Source organism: Lissotriton vulgaris, chromosome 10, assembly GCF_964263255.1.
Source record: "Lissotriton vulgaris chromosome 10, aLisVul1.2, whole genome shotgun sequence".
Taxonomy (NCBI): Eukaryota; Metazoa; Chordata; class Amphibia; order Caudata; family Salamandridae; genus Lissotriton; species Lissotriton vulgaris.
The window spans coordinates 777,999,505-778,022,510 of NC_141698.1; positions in this window are offsets into that span (position 1 = coordinate 777,999,505).

The following is a 23,006-nucleotide window of genomic DNA, read 5'->3' on the forward strand; positions in this document are numbered from 1 at the left end:
AAACTTTTAAGACTGCTGAGCGAAAACTAAAGACATCAGGGGAACAGAGATCCCTGCAACAGCCTTATAACTACAAGAACTATAAACAATAATAGCCGTGACCAACAGGAAGTCCTACTAATTGATTATAGACTCCTTGAGATTTTACTAATGTGCAATATCTTTTTGTCTGGAAAAGTTTTATACAGTCAAAAGACTTTTTATCTTTGTGTAATATTGTGAGTTTTTATTAACTGTGCAATAAACAAATTCAATTCAATGTTGCAGACACTAGAGTGGGAATAGTCTATCTATTATTGCCAGACTTCAATACTTTTCTTAATATTGTTTAAATATATCTAATATTATCCTTTGTTTATTTTTTTATTTTATATTATTTGTTCATAAATTTATACTTTTTTACAATTTTTATATCTTTTTTGGATTGGGTTTGTTGTAATCAGAGACTGTGCTCACCTGTGAACAAGGCTTCAACTTGATCCAAAGTGCATCAGGACAGAGGCAAGCTGCCACACTCTACATAGTTGAATAAAACTCCTGAAATTGGCAGAAGTTTGGTGTGTGGTGATCTTCTTTTGAACCAAAAGGAGTGTGTTGCTGGAAAATGAACAGGGTGCTCCGTCCCCGTATCACTGCGACTGCCCTGTCCCTGTCATATGTATATATGTGTGTGCTTTTTATGGTAGTAAATAAAATAAAAAAACTAAAAATGTAAGGTAATGTAAAATATATATTGTTAATAATAGTGTAACATTATATAAATATGTATATATAAACATACACACACATATGTGTGTGTTTATGTAAGTATATATTTATATATAGTATTAAATGTTATCTACAGTTATTTAATTTACATTATATTAATGTTATATATTAAAATATTTACTATTTAAAATATATATATCTTTCTTAAAACAATATTTTTTATATTTTTTTAACGATATTAGTGTGAAATTCTATTTTTGTATCGCAATGTAGTTGTTTTCAATACTACGTCAGTGATCCCTAGCTAGGTGCTAAGGTGCTATAGAGAGGATTACCAGGTACGCACATCACAAAATATGACTAGCCATACAAATTTAAAGCAAGGAAAGTCCGTAGACAAAGTCTCAAACATGTCATCAGACAGTGCTTAATTTAAGCCGGTGATGCCCACAGGCACACATATTTGGTAACCAGCATTTATTGTAACAAGACTTTGACCCAAAGCAAGAGAGAAAAACACAAACGGGGTAATGAAGGAGGAAGAGAAAGACAAAACAACAATGACAGGAGAGAAAGCAGGGCTTAAAAGATCCTGCAAAAGTCAGATAAAATGGCAGGGTGGATAAAAAGGGCATGAGGTGGAATGAAGAGTAAGTAGCGTTGGTATTCTGCACCGGGACATTCAGTAGCACCAGCTGCAGGCATCTGAGCAATACTTTGAGCCCTGGTATGTATTAATTATTATTGTACAAATTAAACATTGGTTCCATACAATGGCACTTTAGACTCTAAAAAAAGCTGGGAGGCACTCGAATGCAGAACCCATGTTCTCTTAGCAAAGTATTTCTACAAACTAAATGTAATTCTCTTATAAATTGGCAACCAATGAAGTTAGTGCAATTAATATGACCGATGGTCGAATTTCTTCATTTCAAGGACTGCCTTAACGACAGCATTGGGATGTGCTGGGGAATGGTCATGTATTTCACTGACAGCCCTAAATAACCCAGCAAAACTCCGAGCTTCAGAACAAGTGCAGTTAACATGAGTAAATACATGGATTATATTTCAATAACATATAAGTGGTTCTTCCTAAGTATAAATATAACCACCTACTATTTTTGATTAATAAAATGCACACAGATTAATACGTGAACATGCATTAATTTCTAAAACGCATGTAAATGATTGGCGTGCCAATTTAGGTGGCTGCAATATCCCCTCTGATGGCTAGAATAACATTACATAAAACAAATAAACATTCTGAGACCATTTTGGAATTTTGTTGTCTTCAACATCTTACATTTTGACTTCTCCAATTCCTTCATGCCATCATAAACCATGTGCTACTTTTCATTTAGCTCCATTTCATCCCTTTTCCTCTTGTTTCCCTTTCTTTCAACCACCACTTTCTTTGATTTCATACATTTAAATGCTTTGATCATAGCAGATAGACTAATCTAGCATGTGCCACTACCAAAATTGGCACGGGATCTACATATGGCTGAAAATCCCTTTCCAACTGCTTCCCAAGCACCTGTTGGTTCCAATTCCTTCAACTCAGCTTCTAGCACAGTTATGTTCACTTCATACCCTCTTATCTCCTTGTTCCTATCCGGAAACATTGTTGAACTGTGAACATCTTGCAGACTCAGCTCTGTTTTGCTAGCAAGATGACTAAAGAAAGTGGATTTGGAAGACCCATAGGCCTAATGGCTATCAATTCAGTATTAATGGTCAGTCAAGATCCAGCTGTGTTATTCGCAAATGTATCCACTATGATAGAAAGGTTTCTAACCTTTAAATCATTTCAAACAACTCATACAGAAAGATTCATATCTCCAAAGATGTCTCCTACTGTGTGAGATGCACTATTACTATGCATAGTTCTAGCAGGCAATCCAGCCTTTTGAGCATCTAATCTGTCTACATGATACATTTTGGGCAAAACTTAGCTATATAGCATGTTCCTGTCCAATTAGTAGGCAGCTCAAAATATGCTTGTTATCCACTGACATAATAAACTCCAGGAATAACAGGATACTTTCCTGTTAGCACTTAATCAGTATTACCTAGAACCTCTAACTTATGCACACACTGACTGTCTTCCATAAAGTGGGTATGAACCTTTTCTTTCCTCCTCTAAATACAAACCTTCTCTCTGGATTGCCAGTCTAAATTCAAATTTGGGCACACTCCCATTCCCTCATACTTCTCCTTCTTCCGTATATCTTTTATGTTGTCCATCCCTCTTATGTTTCTATGATGTATCATTGCTCTCCTATCTTCCAAATCATTGATAGGTTTCTTCTGAATGACACTCGCTAAACAAGTTAAATTGTATCTGTGAGATCGGGCAGTATCTAGTTTAGTAAGGGAACTAACGAAATGACAAACTGCCTCCATCTCCTTAGCATTAGCATGATCATTTAGGAATTTTACATGGGAACTTTTGACAGGACTAAATCATAATTTGAAAAGTAATAGTCAAAGTAACCCTGACTATATATAAGACTAATGAAGGAAAATGTGATGATATGTAATGCCCTCTGCTACTGACACGGGCAAATGGGCTCAGACATGCATTCCTTATTGAACATTATGTGTGAGTGCTCATTAAAGCAACTTAAGAATGCGTTTGTTGAAAAAATCTCCCTCACAAGCATCTTTATGTAGTATCCTAAGGTCAAAACTATGTCTGTCTTTTACTGAATGGGCATGTGGGCATGTGTAGTGGACCTGGGTGTGGAAGTAGCAGGACCAGTGTCAACAGGAGAACTTAATCCTTTCAGCAAAGCAGCTATAAAAATGATGGAAATAACCACTGTTACAACTACCACTACTTTAAATTAGTTCTGGGGTAGGATACCCTACTTTCTTTATAGTCAGACCTTAAGAGTGGAATAGCAGCACAAATTCAGCAACTTTTCCACTTCTGCGTAATTCGCAAAACTGTTTCCTTGACCTAGGATTAGCTTATGAACATTTATTTTTGGTGAGACATCCCTAACCCTACTCTCTCTTCTTCTCAATGACAACACTACTCTACTGCAACCTTGGATCTAGGGAATTTTCGGAATTCAGAATAAAGCAACATTCAATAACGTTCAGTTAATAAAAACAGTTTGTTACAATTTTTTGTGATTGATTTTTAGGAACTTGGAATTTCACTGTGATAGCCTTAATCATGAAGGTTCTGTTGGCAATGCTCTCTGCTCCTCCAAAGTATAAAAGATTGGATCAAGTTTGCTGTCGGCGTAGTATGTCCACTCAGGGGCTGAGTACCTTCGACTGGGCACCCGTGCTCTTTTTGGCCTCTTGAGCACGGGCTGTTTATCTTTGCTGTCACTCAATCCACTTGACTTAGGCCTGATTTAGAACTCGGCAGGCGGGTTACTCCGTCACAGCGAAGACCGATATCCCATCCACCGAAATATAAATCCCAATGGATGTAATGAGATTTATATTTGGCATACAGGATATCCATCACAGTTGTGATGGAGTAACCCATCCTCAGTGACAATCTGTGAAATGCGTTCAACCCATAGGCTCGGTCTCAGTCTTTCCAGCCTCCTTGGCCACTCTTCTCTTCCCTGGTCCCTCTTGATCACATTACTCTGCCCTCACCATGGTCAGTGTTGTCAACCATCTGCGCATGAGGCTGAGTCACTGTGGCTACTCCTGATTCACTCGCCACAAGCTCAAGAGTTGCCTCAACTCCCTTCGTGTTACATCTGAACCTTTGACTACAGATTAACTCTGAGGTTCTTGAGTGCTCACTTCACCCCCTCTGCTCCTTAGGGGTGACCATAGGATTGTGGTTGCAAATTATTAGCAGGCATTCCCATTTCTTCATTTGAACATCTCACTAGCTGGGCATGTACCATATTCGACAGTTCACCACACTTGATGGCTGTATTGGACACCAACATTACCTGGAAGAGGCCTTTCCAAAGAGGTTCCAAGCTTCCAAAATGTGTTTTTTCAGCAAAAACCGAAACCCATGGATTGAGGTTATGGCACAGATCCTGGTGTGGGAGGACAGTTGCATTTTTATCTTAGAAAGAGACGAAACACACCACATCAGCCTGGCCTTTGCAATAGAATCTGAAATATTCCCAAGTACATTTGAAGGTAGCACAGGCAATTTCATTGCTCTCCCCAAGAATATCTCATGGTGCAATAATCCTGTTCGCTGATCTAGGTTACTTCAGAGACTAATCAATACCAAAGACAAGGCATCTAGCCACTTCAGAGAGGTAGGCGCACTCACTTACACCATCCTGGACTACATTGTTCCATTCACCTGCTCCACTATACTGAAAGCATCAGATCTATAACTACAGTGCAGTCGCTGCTTGAATTGCAGAGCAACACACAGCATTCTCAGGACCTCATTATTAAAATGAGAAACGTGGTCTGACTCCATAGAAACCAGAAATCTGAAACATTGGATTATTACATACATTAACAACTTTGCTACATTGAGGCTATCATTCCTTCTAGCTGGGTAAGCTTACACCCAACTGGAGAAGATACACACTATACACACTATACCATGACATATCTCAGCCTGTTGCACACAGGCATCTCGATGAAGTCTAATTGCATTCTGTGAAGGGGACCCCTGATCTTCCTATGTGACTCTTGGTCACTGGGGTCATCCTGCGTACATTCAGTTTCTAACAGGCTACACAGTGGTGACAAAGGTTCCCAGACATCACTCTGAAACAGGGGCTAAACCAGTTCTATCTAATTAGTCTAAGTTTTGTCTAAATAGTTTAAGGCATTTTGAGATAGCACACTGTCTGGCATCCCATATCTTCCATCTGCTTAAACCCAAATTTCATTCTTCCCACACCTGCTCTGACCCTACCCTGCTGTTCAATCTTGTGTACCTTTTGCTGCTTCTTTTGACTTCCTCTGATGTATCTGCAACAACCAACAACATTGGTCTCGTTTTTGGTTCATTTGAACAATCCCCATTAAATGTACAGGACCCATGAGAGCAGTACCGGACAATCTCATCCGCGCACCTGTTTACAGCTGTCACATAATTATTTCCACTCCTCTGTGCCATGCATTGTGCAACAGCAATATCTTGAGGCATCTGTAAAGCTTCAAAGAATTTCATAACATATCCGCATTTCTGATGGGGGATTCTGAGTGATGACTTCATAAATTCCCTTTGTACCACAACTGACAGATGTCGTGAACAACACCAAAGCCATACTAACTAGATATGAAGTTGGTAACATTAAATTGGTCTGAGTCACAACAAGCTCTAATAAGAGTGACCAATTGAGCCACTTATGCAGAAGTTACACCACGGAGACAGGGCGCCTCCATTACACCCTATACAGTGCAAACAGCAAAAGCAGCTCTCAATCATATGTCAAGAGATCTATCCCCTATCCCCCTATCACCACTCATGAAAGAGCTGTCCACAAGCAATACATAGTTGGGCTCTACAGGAGGTTCATCTTTAATATCGAGTCTTGGCTTGGTGCATAATTTACATAACAAGAGCACCATTTATTAATATCATTAGACAAACATCATTAAATATTTTAAAATAGAAGAGAATATTATAACTCAGTGTAGAATGCCTGAAAATTCCATTAATTCACAAGCAAAAATATAAACCAAGTCGTGTTGAATCAAGAAAAAAGGGGATAGAAAAAGGAAATTATTTCACTTCATAATATTATGCTAGTGCCCATATGTCTTATGACACAGGCTTAGTTTGAGCCAGCATAATCTTTTCCTTGAGCCTTTTCTTTTTCATCTTCTGTCCATCACTGCAGTACTTAGCACAATGGAGTATCTCTTCTAAAAGTGTACTCTGCCAACAAATCACATTCTGCTGAATATGCTGGGCGCAAGCCAAGAACAGACTGTGCAATAAAATTGCATATATCTCCCCCTTCATGGATTATCAACACTGTTATGCTGTCAAAACACCTGCAACAGATGCTGATAATAAGCATGCACAGATTCTGTGGCCTCCTGCATAGTTTGTTTTATCTTTAACCAATCAATGTCCTTCTGCAGAAACTTCCCCTTCAGAAAGGTAATCACGTGGTTGTACTTATGAATAGCTATGGGAGACAGCACATTTGTCTGACCTACTCTTGGCAGCTTAGCATTTGACCACTGTACAACACCTTGCATTCAGCCCACAAATCTCTGTGGATCACAATGTAGAAATAGGTATTCAAATCCTCCCACAAACCTTCAACATCTTGACAAATTGATCACCCAGGGTGTGCCACATGTCGGGATTTTCCCTCAATTTTGGGAACAGATTTGTGAATTTCACAAGATCACTTCATCTCCAGGCCACATGCACATATCCCTCTCATGTAACTCCGTGAACAGGAAATTATTTGCAGTAAAACCATCTGGGGTTGCTGGGGGTATCTTTTTCGTTCCCCCAGTATCTTCCTTTTTCTTACTTTTACCCTATTTCTTAGCCCATCTGTCCTTTAAACTATCTAGGCTACTCCATTTCTGTACCAACTAACTCCTTAACGTGTATCTTCAGCACATAAGTCCTCATATTTACAGTCATCTCCTAATTCACGTGTGCTGTAAAACTCATTTGCAAAGCAGTGCTCCTAGAAATGTCCACATTATAATCATTTGCAGAGTCTGCCAATTTATTGTATGCCTGTACAGCACGCTGAGTGATTTCTTTACTCGTATATATAAGTTAATTCTCCTGATACCTATCTATGTATTTCCGATCTAAATTTCCCTTAATGAGTTCATCAAACTCCACAAGCAATCTGGGAACATCTAGAGGTCTTAAATCTAGCTGAATCATCGGATCATCGTCCATCTCCACTGTCTCTCCACTTTCTGGAGACCCTCCAGGCAATCAGGGTATTGCTCCTAGATTCAGAAATCCAGTGGTGCCTCAAGCAACGGGTGTCGTAAATACTAAGGTTTGTACTCAACATGCACCTCCTGTGAACCGGTTAGGGTTCCAAAGGACTACCTGTGAATTGTGTATTGTGGGCAATTAGTGTTACTTATGTATGTCATTATAGTAAAAGTAGTTAGTTAGTGTAACTTATGTATGTCATTTTAGTAAAAGTACTTTAGTTGTTAATGGCAAGGCCTGTGTTAGGCTAGATTCATATATGCCTGTGTCGTCTGAAAGTGAGTCTAAGTCTTCATCTGGGTCTGTATCTGCAACTGAGAGAGTAATTGAATTCAAGTCTGAACCGTAACGGCTATTTAAATCGAGGTTGCAAAAGAGTTGTCAATGCCTCTGTGGGTGTTTGCGGTGGGTTAGGTTGTCTTCAAAATTTCTTCCCTTCCGTTAATGGATTATTTACTCCAATTTTCCTTAATCTGGGCCATTTTCTGTGCTCTCTTCTACATGCCTTATTATGTGGAGTGCGAGCGTCTAATTCCCATGTAGAGTGCTTACTTTTAAAATGGAGATATACTTATTTGAACTTAAAGACCTTGATAAAATGATTCCAGAAGGTTGCCCCACTGATGATAGATAATTTTGCGCTATGAATCCAAAATTGTTATATACAATTCCATAGTCTTTTTTTTTTATTACTCTTTTTTTTTTTTAAACCTTTATTCAAAAAAGAAGGAGATACAAGCGCAGGCCCACAACCATCATGGCCGGCCGCAAGGACAGTCAATGAAAACAGAAGAGACTGGAGCAAATCAGTAAACAGGATATATCAAAGTACAACAGATGTGGTTGTGGGGCTCGCAACAGGATATGAGGTTTTCATTTTATAAATTTTAGAAAAAGAGTAGGGGCTGCAACAACAAGGACATCACACCTTACAGGATAGAAGCACAAAGGAGACGATTGGGACTTACCCCAATTTCAGTCAGAGATAGGCTATGGCTAAAGCAGCTATACAGTCTGGGCAGCCACGGCGATAATACTGGACAATAAATCACAATACAGTAATCCACATTTCTAAAAATCACCCCAGAAGCCTACCCCCCCAAGAACAGAAAAGCAAAAGGCTTTTCGAGAAGCCGAAAAAGAAAAGGTGCAAGACCAAGAGACAGCCAACCCTATGAAAGAGGAGGAGAGCCCTACCAAAGCCGGAAAAGAGCGATAGGGCCATAGAACAAAACAAACTAAAATAACAAACCCCCCCCCCCCGCACCCGCCACCCTGCACCCCTGTAATGGCTGTAATGGCTACGGCCTAACCCACTAACAGCGTGCCTGTCGCCCCGGAACTGCCCCACAGAAGGGAAAATATAAGAAGAAGTGGAGGAGGAGAAAAACAAACAGGCCCCCGGACACCTGGTACCCCCCACCAGTGGTGACCCCCCCATAGCACTATCATCATCAAGCAAAGCAAAACGGTCAGCATTACCACGGGGAGGACAGTCACCCGGAAACCCCCCCCCATCCTACCCCCGGCCCGGTAAGGTATTCGGTGCAGTCTCGGCAAAAGTAAATGGAGCAACCCCAGGGAAATAGAAGTCAACCCTGCAAGCCTCACGAGGAGATTCATCGCCAAAGTCATAACAATTGCAAACAAAGGGAGCGTCTCAGATGGTCCAAAGCAGTGGCAAGGAGCAAGAAAACCTCAAAGTCAAAGTCAACCCTGACCAGAGCGAATCCGTTCCGGAGCACATCCCAACCAAGCCCCATCCGACCAGAGGCAGATAAGGCGTCCATGGCAGATCAAGGCAGTGAAGATGAAGCAAAGTCCGGTCACAAAATGGCGGCCTCCGTTATGCAAACGGGCCAGAACAAAGGAAAATGGCGATCCCCTTCGACGGGACCCTGAGACTCTGCAATGAAGAACTTGACATCCAGGGACGATACACCATCGAATAGGAGGCTTGGAGGGAAGACCATGTACTGAAGCCGATGAAGAAAAGGTGAGGCCGACTCTCAAAGGAGCAAAGTCGGGCTGCCGCTCGGGCTCCTGAAGATGGTAAGTCAAAGCGTTCGATTGGACCGCAGAGTTCTGTGCGGGCGCTGCAGCGTCCGTGGCCGGTCGTGAGCAAACTTCATCCAGTTTCGCCGCCAGGGAGACACATGCGCCGGTGAAATGCGAGCGGAGCGCCCCAATCGCCGACATTACGGATCTCAAGGAATGTGTGCCATCCATCCCCTCCATCCCGGGGTCCAGAGGACGGAGGGGGACACAATCTCCAGCCCGCATCGCCGGGCTCCGGGCACACATTTAGCGACCGCAACAACAAGGGCGCCCCGAACTGGCACAGTCAGCACAAACACCGGCCGTGGGTGCAGCCCGTCAGCCCCCGGGCCAGGAAACGAGGGTCAGGCACACAACCCACAGCCACGGTGCAGGAGGATCGCAGCACGTCACAGTGTCTCTTCTCCGGCACCATCCATCAACGAGGACAAGAGTCACAAGCGGAAAGAATTATTCAAGCCTGGAAGACCGGCCACACTCGCGGTCCCACAGCCGATGTTGATCAGGCCCCTCCGGGTGTTTCAAAAATCGAGGTCTCGGCGGCAGCCCGAGAGTAGGCCAAGAATTGGACACGACATAACTCCGTCGCTGAATAAGGTAGGAAAACCGGGAAAGCACCGTTGGCATCAGGCAACCTTCATACATCCAGGCACAGGGCGCGGGTAGAGGATAAACGACAGGATAGACGAGCCGCCGGTGGAGGTCGGCGGAGCCGGGAGCCTATGCGGCCATCTTGGTTCGCGGCGTAGCTCCTCCCCCGTATTATTACTCTTTTTATTATTATTATTTCAATCATAGTGCAATCACAAAACCATCATCACATTTTTCAGTACAAATAATTGGTACAGTGGTAAATCCAGTTTGCTTTCTAGTTACATGGGATTAGAGTCCCCTCTTGTCTGCTCAATTCAAGCACTGTATACATGCAGCAATAGCCGTCCTCTCGGCACCTCGCAACCTCTCACGGATTATTCATATACTCATTATGCCAGGACACCTCTATTCCATCAGCCCAAACGTCTCCCAGTTCTCTTCGCAATTAATTGCTTACAATTTCTGCAGTCCTACATAAAGCAATTCATTCTTAACCCCTCCTCTCGTGGCTTACATTTTCAGTTTAACCCCCCCCCTCATTCCACAGCCTCCCGCCTCACCGTTGTGTAGATATAGTCAAGGTTGTTTACGTGGGGTCTCGTGTTCAATCAGATGGCATGTCAGCGGGGCCCATATGTCCCTGGGCCTGGAGGCCACAGGCAGTAGTTCAGCATATGTCACAAGTCTTTCTTGGCAAGTTACCAAATCATCAATCCAGGTCTTGAATTTGGGCACTCGCCCCCTCCCCCAGCGGCATGCCACTCTCCTCTTGGCCATAAGCAATGCCAGAGCTACAAACTTATGGTGCTCTGCACGCACATGTTTACCATAGCCTAATAGTGCCATCAATGAGGTGGGGGGAAACTTGCACGTGTATCATCTCCGCTAAAGCCTGGAAGACCTGTTCCCAGAAAGTATATACCCCTAGGCATTTCCACGCCAGATGGAGAAAGTCTGCGCCTTCAGCCCGGCACCTTTCACATCTATCCGAGTCTCTCAGACCAAATCTGTGCATTCTGGCAGGTGTATAATACAATCTATGTAGAAACGTATACTGAATTATTCGAAGCCTGCTGCTGGCTGATACCTGTTTGGTTTGCATACAACAAAATTCCCTATGTTCATCAGTCAAGACAAAGCCCAGCTCCTCCCCCCACTTTGTGCGGGTCACAGTGTCCGGGACTACTCTTTGTGTATGCACTGTACGGTTTATTAAAGACACCAGACGTCTAGCTGTTCCATACTGCAGCATCAGCTGTAGCGGTGTCAAGGCTTGTGGTTCGGCTGGGAAATCCAGTGTCAATGCTCGAATCACCTGTCTAAGCCGGATATACAAAAAGGTATCTAAGCATGGGCGAATTTTGCAAATCTGGCGTTCGCGAATTTGCGTATTTGCGAACTCGCAATCCGCAAAATCCGCGAATTCTCGCGAATTTGCGTATTTTTTTTTGTGTTCGCAAGGGTTTCTGCCATTTCGCGAGAGTTTTGTACCAGTTCGCAATTGTGAACTTACTTGCCGGCTCGCAACGGTCGCGACTATGTTGTTTCTACGTCTGGTTCATCATCACAGGTTCCCAGCACCCTCTGTTTCACCACTGCCACCCTCTGTTTCATCCATGCCACCCTCTGGTACATCAATGCCACCCTCTGGTTCATCATCACTGTAGATTATGGGGGGGAAAAGCAAGCACACCTGCCCTGCTTCAACTGACATAAATTAATTTGGGGTTGATTTATTAATGTGTCACTGTTTTAAAATTCCAGTCTGGCACCTGCTTCCTTATCTGTAATTTGCTTTCTGTTGCAGTGCAATTTTTTTTTCCAGGACCTTTGTGGCCTACTTGTAGCTATTCTATGAGCCTGCTGTGAGGGTCAGAGCCGGGTCATACAATTGTTGCAACTAGCAACTGAACTCTGGAGGGGCCCCAGTCAGGAAGCACTACAGGGAATGGTTACTAATGATGAGTTTGAACTTTTGCACCTGCTGAGTGCTTTCAGTTTTGCAAAACTCGTTTTTCTGCAATTTCGCGTGATTCGCGGGGCGCAAACGTGCGCAAGATCGTATTCGGAAGCCGCATTCGTGCGAATATGCGATTTGTTTTTTTGCGGCGTGTTAGTTCGCAAGGTTTTGTGCGTTTTAGCGAGCCGCTTGTAGCGCAACGGCGCGAAGTTAACCTCACGGTCGTTCACGGGTGGGCCATCTTGTTTGCATGATGTATTTCCGTTTCTGGGCGCGATGTGTAATCTCGCAAACTGTGCGCACGCTAGTACAATTTTGCGTGTGTTCGCGAGGAAAATCTCGCGCGAACTTACCCACGCGGTCGTGAACGGGCGCGGCCATCTTGTTTCTCATTCATTGCTATGGTTCTGGGCATGCTTTTTCTATCCTCTCTGAATCTCTGCCATCCTTTGCTTGTTTGAAGTTTTTTTTGATCTATTTTACTTATTATCTATCCCTCTATTTTTCTAGCTCTATATTTTTGTGTTTTCTGCTACTTTTGGTTAATTTTAAACTACTTTTTTAAAGTCTTTTCTTCTTCCCTATTATATTTTCTTTATTATTTAGCTTCCTTTCTGCCCAGACCATGGTAAAGGGAGCCGGGAAGCATCCCAAGAAGGGGAAGGGTTCCATACCCCGTGCCCGGCTCCCGTGCGGGCGTTTGAGGGGGGAGCAGGTCGCACCCCGGTAGATCTTCAGCCCGGAGGAGGTGGCCGCACTAGTTTATTATGTTCAGCGCTGCCTCCCCAGGACCATCATGGCAGGCGGCAGGATCGCTAGCGGGTACGGGATCCAGGAGCGCCGGAAGCGGTGGGAGAAGGTATGCCGGGCCATGTACCAACACTCTCGGGTCCGGCGCACCTACAACCAGGCCACCCACCGTTGGACGGATCTCCTGGACCGGGAACGCGATCTGCTCGACCTGCTCGGCCTTGAGATCCCCGGGCTTGGTGAGTAGTAGTAGCTATTTCTTTACTATGTTTTCTCCTGCTCTGTGTGTTATTATCTTGCAAATTTTTGTTTTTTACCAAGAGCAATAATGCTGCTGATTACATTGTAGGTAAATTATATTTCAAAATCTTCTGTGCATTTCAGGTGCACTGCTCTCCTTCTCAGTAGCGCTGCTACTATGCGTATTTGTTTTCGATTTTGTGTTCATTTCATTGGCCTGTGAAATTATGCATGAGTGTAGTTTAAAGAACTGCGTAATGCTAGACACTAAGGGTCAGTTTTTTAATTACCGGCGCATCCCTGCAAAGTAGCAGGGAAGCGCCAGTAATAGTGCGCCACGCCACCACCACCCATGGTGCGCCGTATTTACAATGCAGCACACCATGGGCCCAAAACATCACCAAAGCGTTACGCATCTGTGCCGTAAAGGCGGCGCATTGCTGGAGTTGCGTCGCAACGATGGCGCAGCTCCAGCAATGCTCTGAGGTGCCCTATCTCCCTAATGCTGCATCAAGCCGTACGTCTGCTTCAAGCAGGCGCAGGGTTTGAGTCACGCATCATTGTCCTCAAAGTGACTGATTGAAATCTTGTAGATTTCCCTCAGCCACTTTTAGGATGCGTTCCTGCGCAGGAAAGCCCTCCCTTGCGCCAGAACGCCCCCTGATGGCGCAGGGCTTTACAACGTGATGCATCTCCCATATTCGTCACGTTGTTAATATACGCCGCACCATGGCGCCTCTTTTGTTCTGCCGCTGCGTCACAAAAGTCACGCAACAATGGAGCAAAAGAGCCGCAAGGGGCTTCTAAATCAACCCCTACAGACTCAAGTCCAGTCCTTCCTTTGTACACATGGCGATAAGAAGAAATAGTGGTGGTGGATTGATAGTTTGAGTATTTTAATGACTGGTTAATGTAGTAGGAAACTTTTTAGTGTTGTCGCTGATCTGCAATCACAATGGACTTTGTCTGTCACTTCGCGTGCTGCGGACTGCTGCCTGCCAGTCCTAGGCGAACCTTTTTAGTATTTTGTTTAGTGAGTTACATAAGAACTTTCCAAGTAGACGGTCCGCAAATCAAGCAATACTAATAACGTAGTAGACCACATGAGATCGGTCAATGTATCCCGTGGAATAGTTGTCTATTTGCTATTTCGCCAAAATATTTTGTTATTGTTCTTTTGAAATGTTTGATTTGGTTGACAAATATCATCCATGTTTTTTGGTCTTTCTTTCTTTCATGTTGTACATCAGCTCCCCCCAGGGGCAAGAGGACACAGGAGGAGGAGGCTGCTGTTCGCCAGGATGCAGGCCAGGATCGGGCAGGCGAGGGCTCCTTTGCTGGCCCCGGTAAGTTTTAATTTTAATATAGAGTACCTATTAATTCCTAGAGTTCCTCATTCGATTTTTTCTAAATCGTCTTTGATCTTCTTGTAGACTGTATCTAAATTCTTATCCTGCCTCGACTATGACTCCCTGTGGTATTACTAGATTATTCTTATTAGTCTGTCTGTGTAGCTAACTAAGATTGCACATTTAGCAATTCCATTGGACTCCCATTCTAGTCAGCAATAGCTCTATGCACTGAGTGCAGTCCTCTGGGATTGTCCATAATGTCTTTTCAAGTCTTCTAAATGTTTATGCTTTGACAATTGCCAACAATAAAAAGGCAAATGACCATCAAGAAAAAATAGGATACTACTTTACTTTTGGTTTGGATAGGAGGACAATCCATTCTACTAGGACAAATCTGCACAAACAGAACTATGGCCACTAAATAATGCATTGCTTAGCTTATCAATTATAATAGGCGCTGTTAGACTTTCAGCATACCTCAGTGATAACAGACTTTGTAGTTGAACCCCCAATCTCCTTACTGACTAGAAAGTGTGGCAGAGTCATTTAGCTCCCAAAGTCACCGATGATTGATCCCCAATGATGATTATCCAACGCAGGACAAGAGTACGGAGTCAGAGTCAAGAAGTGTCAGAGGCACAGACTCATGCTTGCAAAAATTGCAAAACCTTTAGCTCAGCCACTCTAGTCTGGAGGACCAAAAACCACATAAAGTTTAAAAGCTTTATTAAAAGTAAACACGTTTATTAAAATCAAGTTTGTCATAAAACTAAACGTTTAACTGAAAATGGAAAAGTGCTTAGTGCTGACGATTAATTGAACACATTTCTTGTGGTCGAGCCGAGCTCTCACCTGGTTTGAACTTGATCTTGCTTGTGTTCCTAGAAGTCAAGCTTCTGTCTGTTAGGAGAAAAAGTGGTGCGTGTTAAAAATAAAAAGCAAGCATTCATCAGTTGTGCCAAAAAGTGCAGCAAGACAACAGCCTTCCCTGGAAAAAGGGACATTTTTACTTTAGAGTAGACACCCTCACATTATTACATTGTTTGCTGTTTTTTTAAGATTTCTTTATTCCTAGACCAAATATTATATAGTAGTGAGTGGTGTATTCTAACATTCTTACATGTACTTTGTAGGTGGAACATCTGGTGGCGGGCCAGCGCGGAGGTGGTGGTGGTGGATGAGGGGAACACTTCTGGGGAGGATGCGGTGCAAGTGCCGGACGACACCAATGTGCCTCTGAGGGTTCACACGGTGGTGGCGGGAAGAGGTAAGCTATATATTCCTTACTTATTGAGATTGAAGACTGCAGAGTGTGCTTTCTGCACGGGTGTATTATAAATCAACCAGGTAGTAGCCTCCTCTAAATGTACTTCGATTTAGCTGTGAAGTTTTTGGCGAGAAGAATCCCAATCAGATCTGAGATGAACTTGATGGATGGGATGAACGAAAAGCGAAAGAAGGGTGTAAGTAAGTGTGGAAGGATGAGAAATTTAATGATGACTGGCAAAGAAGAATGATATGTGTTTGCTTGGTCCCCGAGGTGGCTGGGAAGGAAAGAATATGGTATGGTGCATGGCTGGGTGAATGATGAAGCAAGGATGGGTGGAAGGAAAACAGCCTGGGTGGGTGAAACAGAAACTGTATGTGTGCATATACTTTGAATGGATGGATGCCTGGATTATGGTACTGTCTGACTCTTAGATAGCATATACTCTTAGATAGCATATGTGCATCTAGAGAGAGTAGACGGTCACTGGATGAACTAAGTGTTACTTTGAAGAGCATGTAACACCGCACCCGCACGTCCGTTCCAGTGTAGGGAAGGCAAGGAAAAGAAGTTGTAATTTTGTCCAAATACTACCATGAATAGTAGCAGTAGTTTTTATTGCAACTGCAAGAACAGCATATATCCGGTTCTTACGGTGGACACTCCCTACCTCTCTTAATAACTTTAGTTTAGTAGTAGTACGTCATTCATGTGTGGGTGTATCACTGTTCACTCAATAATAAGGAAAGCACCTAAAGTCATCCCATATGTAATCAAATACATCCCATGTGAAGTGATAGATAATCAGATTATTTAGCTTCTTCATTTTCCTTTTCTAGTACTCATGTGCACTGTAGGGTGAAAGCTAAATTAATTAAGCAGTAGCCCTTTTAACAGAGTATTCTCAGTGCCACCCGTAATGGAAAAGTAAGAGCTTCACCACCTGCATGTACTGGACCGGTACAGTAAAGCAAGGCTGTCTCACTCATCATAGTGTGCGTCTATTTTTCTCGGGTGCAAGTTCACTGGCTGGCATTATGCCGGCTTGCATAAGATAACGTACCAATTTTCCTAAACAAGAGAGAAGAAGAAGAAGACTGGTGTACTGTCATAGTCGACTGTAATGGAAGTCCATAGTGCTCGTAGAATTTGTTCCTTAAACTCCCACTAATGTTAGAGCAAGGATGAAGAAGTGGGAGGTTAGATAGATACTGTCCTCAATAGTTATGTACTGTGCTTTCAATTTGCTACTTGTACTGTGACACAACTTTCTGCTGAATCATTTTGTGTTAATCCTAAGGAGCATTGGTTACAGACTATGTCTTTCTTTCTTCATATAGTTGCTCCTTCCAAATCAAACAGACCATCAAGGAAGGAGCTGGCTCGAATGGCCCGGCAACGGAGGCTGGATGCCACTGTCGCCGGATATCGGCGGCTGGTGGCCCTGGAGGAGGAGGACTCGCAGTCTACCGGTACAACATCCACTGGGACAGCTGCATCCTCCTCTGTGACCCCACGGGCTGCCAGCCAGCGCAGTGCTCCAGCGGTATGGAGCCGGGCTACCAAAGCCAACCGCCACCGCTGAGCAGCAAAGACAGCAGCTGCCCCCCACAGGAGTTGCAAGGCACGCCAGCACCGCTTATGCCTCAGAGTGTCCTAACTGGAGCAGGAGGTCCTAACGTATAAGACCTTTGTGGAGGGCCTCCGCTCCGACCATGCCACCCTCCGCAAGGAGTATGATGCCCTGGCCGCAAAAGTGAACAGCATCCTGCCGTAGTGTCCCTTGCCCCTTTTTTAGAGACTTTTGGGGGGTGGGAATTGGGAGTTTTGTTGTTTTTGGGACTTTTGAAGGACAATCGTTGGGGTTAGGGAGGGTCTTGTGGGAGATTATTTTGTTAAGGCTACAAAAATATACTTTTTGAAACCTTATCTGAGCATACCATTTTTTTACTGCTTTTGAGTCTGGTGGGTGGGGGTTTAACAGAAAGTTTGTGTTCCTGAAACTTAAGTCTGTGTCATTTTCTTCCTTTAAGTGTAAATGGCTAAATGTTTTCAACACTAAGTGCCTCTCACAGAGTAAGTGAATTCAAGAGTGCTAGGACTTTAGTAGTACTACCGTCAATCTCGCGTCTCACCTAATACTCCATTATACTACCTCCCACCAAACACTTATCTTACCTGTAATTTGTGTTTGAAAGTAGGGCTAGGCCCAGGGCTGGCTCCACGGAAAATGGCGATTAAGGTTGACAATCCTGGGCGGATGAAATGTCCTCATTGCGGTGGTACTAGTGGTGTGACACAGTGGCAGTTGCATGCCTATGGAAAAAAAGAAAATGAAACCTGGTTTGTCCTTACTGTAGCATTACAACGGTACAATAGAAAATATAGCAGGTGACAGTACACTAGAACAGTGCCACAATGTAGCCTAACAAATGGTAAAGTATTGAAAGTATAACTAGTACTTGCGTTGAATTTCTTTGACATTGGCTACTACTACAAGAAATAGTACTGAAGCTGAGTAAGTCTAGAATATATCCTCGGATTCCTTCACCAGCCTGTTGCTATGACCTTATCCTCCCCAGCAAGTGTGTGGAATTATTGATGTCATTTAGTCACACATCAATCAAAACCACACAGCCCGGGGGAAGAGGGTTAGGGTTTGGAAAATGGATGGGAATGGGGGTTTCTTTTTGGGTAGATTTGTTGAGAGAAGAAAAAAAAGCACAGCATGGACAAACAATAATTGAAGATAAAGAAATCTTTGGGTACAAAGCTAACCATAAATCTTTTAAGTGACATAAAGGATGTGCATGCACTACTGCATGCATTGTTACTGAAAAGTAAGTAGTACTTTCGACAACCGTGAATGACAGAATGCGACAGTAAAGGGCTGCAGCGTTTTCACTTGCCTATCTCTGCACTCAGAGAAACACTTCTTACATTAAATTAGGTTTAAAAAATAGCCGAAGTAAAACCTATAGAATGACTGTAGGGATCAATTTAGAAGCAGAGAGAGATCCAAGAAATGCAGTCACACTCATAGAAGAAAACAATGGATATTGTATCTGTATGTTGTTGTAGTTGTCCTGTTGAATTTGGTAAGTAAGTTGCATGCATCAAACAATTCCTCTTATTAGCGGCACTCCTCCATTCCAGTTGACGCTTCGTCCATCAATGTCGGTGACCAGAAGACACTCTGTCCACTGCCTGCCTGGTGGATGCTGAATTACGGCTCGCTAATGTGAAGCCTGACTCCATCCTTTTTTTCCCATTGCACAGACTGAAACCCGGCCTGTAAATATTGACGGAAAAACAGGAAGTGATATTAGAACACCACTGATAAATAAATATAAGTTATGTACGCTGTGTAGTGCAAAAAGTCACACTTTGAGTTTCCTAATAGACAGTACAATATTTTTGAAAGTGCGTACTCTGTCTGAGTCTCCTTTTGAAGGATAAATAAGTATGGGCAAATTAATTTAGCGGATCTTTCCCCTCAAGCTAGGTGTACTGTAAACTGTGTTTTAGAGCAAAATTAGACCTTCCCAGCAGTGCTCCCACCCAGACCCTTACTAAAGCCAGTCGCAAAAATGTAGAAGACCCCCAATCAGATCTCAAAAAACGAGGCCTAGTAGAAAACTGGTGACAAAACGTACTTTGAAAGTAAAAGTAGGCCTAAATACCCCCTTACCCACCGTGGATTGTATTCAAACCACTTCCAAGCAAGCAAAAGTATCCATACCCAGCATCGCTCCAAGACTCGTAAACCCCCCACCCAAACACATGTAATACAAATACTGCTAACCCTAACGAGCCCTAAGTTAAGAATAGTGGCAAAGGCTTTCTTTAACTATGCCAAATCCCCCCTTTCCCACCATGGATTTTCTTCAAATCACTTGCAAACACAATTACACATTCCCACGAGTGCTCTAAGACCCCAGAACTCAGTTGCAAAAATCTAGAACACCCCGAAACACATGCAATCCTGCTGCTAGGACTAACCCTAACGAACCCTAAGTTACAAAAAGTGCCAAAAGGCTTTTCCTTATGGATTTTGTCCAAACCACTTCTATCCGGTGTTAGACCTTCCCAGGAATGCCCCAAGACCCGCCAACCCACCGGCAAAAAAGCACAACACCCCCAAACAGCCAAAAAGGAAAATCTCATACTTACAATATTTATCGGCCTTCGGTCCAAACGCGCTGTGCAGCTAGGTCATAACTCCCGTTTTCCACCACGGATTTCCTAGAAAGCAAATGCAATCAAGCTTAGACTGTCCCAGCAGTGCTCCCAGACCTGAAAACTCACCCACAAACACCCGGAACCCCCCCAAAGAGCACCTGAAAGGCAAGCATGTCAGCAAAAACGCAAAAAAAATGGTGCCTCCGATTTGGTCCAAACCACTTTTATCCGGTATTAGAGCTTCCCAGCAATGGCCCCAGAGCCGTCAACCCAGGCGAAAACTAGTAGAAGACCCCCAAACAGCCAAAAAGCAAAAGTACAAAAATGGGGACTTAGTCATTTTCTTGGCAATTTCCAAAATCACTCCGCGCGCGCTCTGCAGCTAGGCCCTAACTCCCCTCTGCCACCATGGATTTGCTTCAAACCTCTTGCAATCTAAAGTATCCATAGCCAGCAGTGCTCCCAGACCCTGAAACCCACCACATACACCAGAAAGCCCCCCAAACATGCCCCCGAAAACCCTACACTGAGCAAAATGTCAGAAATAGCAAATAAAAATTCTGCATGGATTTTGTCCAAACCACTTCTATCCGGTATTAGACTTTCCCAAGAATGCCCCAAGACCTGCCAACCCACCCGCAAAAAAGCACAACACCCCCAAACAGCCAAAAAGGAAAATCTCATACTTACAATATTTATCGGCCTTCGGTCCAAACGCGCTGTGCAGCTAGGTCATAACTCCCGTTTTCCACCACGGATTTCCTGAAAAGCAAATGCAATCAAGATTAGACTGTCCCAGCAGTGCTCCCAGACCCCAAAACTCACCCAGAAACACCCGGAGCCCCCCCAAAGAGCACCTCAAACGCAAGCATGTCAGCAAAAACGCAAAAAAAATTTCGCCTCCGATTTGGTCCAAACCACTTTTATCCGGTATTAGAGCTTCCCAGCAATGGCCCCAGAGCCGTCAACCCAGGCGAAAACTAGTAGAAGACCCCCAAACAGCCAAAAAGCAAAAGTACAAAAATGGGGACTTAGTCATTTTCTTGGCAATTTCCAAAATCACTCCGCGCGCGCTCTGCAGCTAGGCCCTAACTCCCCTCTGCCACCATGGATTTGCTTCAAACCTCTTGCAATCTAAAGTATCCATAGCCAGCAGTGCTCCCAGACCCCGAAACCCACCCACATACACCAGAAAGCCCCCCAAACATGCCCCCGAAAACCCTACACTGAGCAAAATGTCAGAAATAGCAAATAAAAATTCTGCATGGATTTTGTCCAAACCACTTCTATCCGGTATTAGACCTTCCCAAGAATGCCCCAAGACCTGCCAACCCACCCGCAAAAAAGCACAACACCCCCAAACAGCCAAAAAGGAAAATCTCATACTTACAATATTTATCGGCCTTCGGTCCAAACGCGCTGTGCAGCTAGGTCATAACTCCCGTTTTCCACCACGGATTTCCTGAAAAGCAAATGCAATCAAGATTAGACTGTCCCAGCAGTGCTCCCAGACCCCAAAACTCACCCAGAAACACCCGGAGCCCCCCCAAAGAGCACCTCAAACGCAAGCATGTCAGCAAAAACGCAAAAAAAATTTCGCCTCCGATTTGGTCCAAACCACTTTTATCCGGTATTAGAGCTTCCCAGCAATGGCCCCAGAGCCGTCAACCCAGGCGAAAACTAGTAGAAGACCCCCAAACAGCCAAAACGCAAAAGTACAAAAATGGGGACTTAGTCATTTTCTTGGCAATTTCCAAAATCACTCCACGCGCGCTCTGCAGCTAGGCCCTAACTCCCCTCTGCCACCATGGATTTGCTTCAAACCTCTTGCAATCTAAAGTATCCATAGCCAGCAGTACTCCCAGACCCCGAAACCCACCCACAAACACCAGGAAGCCCCCCAAACAGGCCCCCGAAAACGCTACATTGAGCAAAATGTCAGAAATAGCAAAAAATTATTCTGCATGGATTTTGTCCAAACCACTTCTATCCGGTATTAGACCTTCCCAGGAATGCCCCAAGACCCGCCAACCCACCCGCAAAAAAGCACAACACCCCCAAACAGCCAAAAAGGAAAATCTCATACTTACAATATTTATCGGCCTTCGGTCCAAACGCGCTGTGCAGCTAGGTCATAACTCCCGTTTTCCACCACGGATTTCCTGAAAAGCAAATGCAATCAAAATTAGACTGTCCCAGCAGTGCTCCCAGACCCCAAAACTCATCCACAAACACCTGGAACCCCCCAAAGAGCACCTCAAAGGCAAGCAAGTCAGCAAAAACGCAAAAAAAAATTGCCTCCTATTTGGTCCAAACCACTTTTATCCGGTATTAGAGCTTCCCAGCAATGGCCCCAGAGCCGTCAACTCACCCGCAAAGAAGTAGAACACCCCCACAAGTGCAGAGTCTTTCTTCATTGGGCGTAATCCAGCCCTCTGCTTTGAGGGAAATAGGAGTCTGGAGGAGGAGGATAGAGGAGCATGTTCTTGTGAACTTGTGAACCTGAGGAATGCAGACTGCGGCACCTTCAAATCAATAAGCAAAAAAGTGAAGACAGTTCTGCTGATGGGCTTGTTTTTGTGATTAGGTGATTAACGTTTGAATTATATTAACTGTGCAAAACAAAGAAAGACAGACATACAGGAATAAAATGTAATAAGGACGAAAAAGAAAGTTATTGATTCATTGTCTCATTTTCAGGGCTCGGTGTCAGGGAATAAGAATAAGGGTTTGTCATCATACTCTGCGAATTCAGGCAGGATGAGGTCAGTGTCACCTAACAGAGAATAAATTCCCTCATCTACGTTGCTGTCCTCCTCATCTTAATCCGGCGTGCTTTCTCGTACTTTGTAATCTGGTGGTATGAGGTGCTGATTCATCTTGATCATTGTTAACCTCTCCACATTTTTGGGCGAGAGGCGGCTCCATATGGAAGTTACAATGCCACCAGCAGCACTGAAAACACGTTCAGAAGACACGCTTGTGAGTGGGCAAGACAAGTAGTTT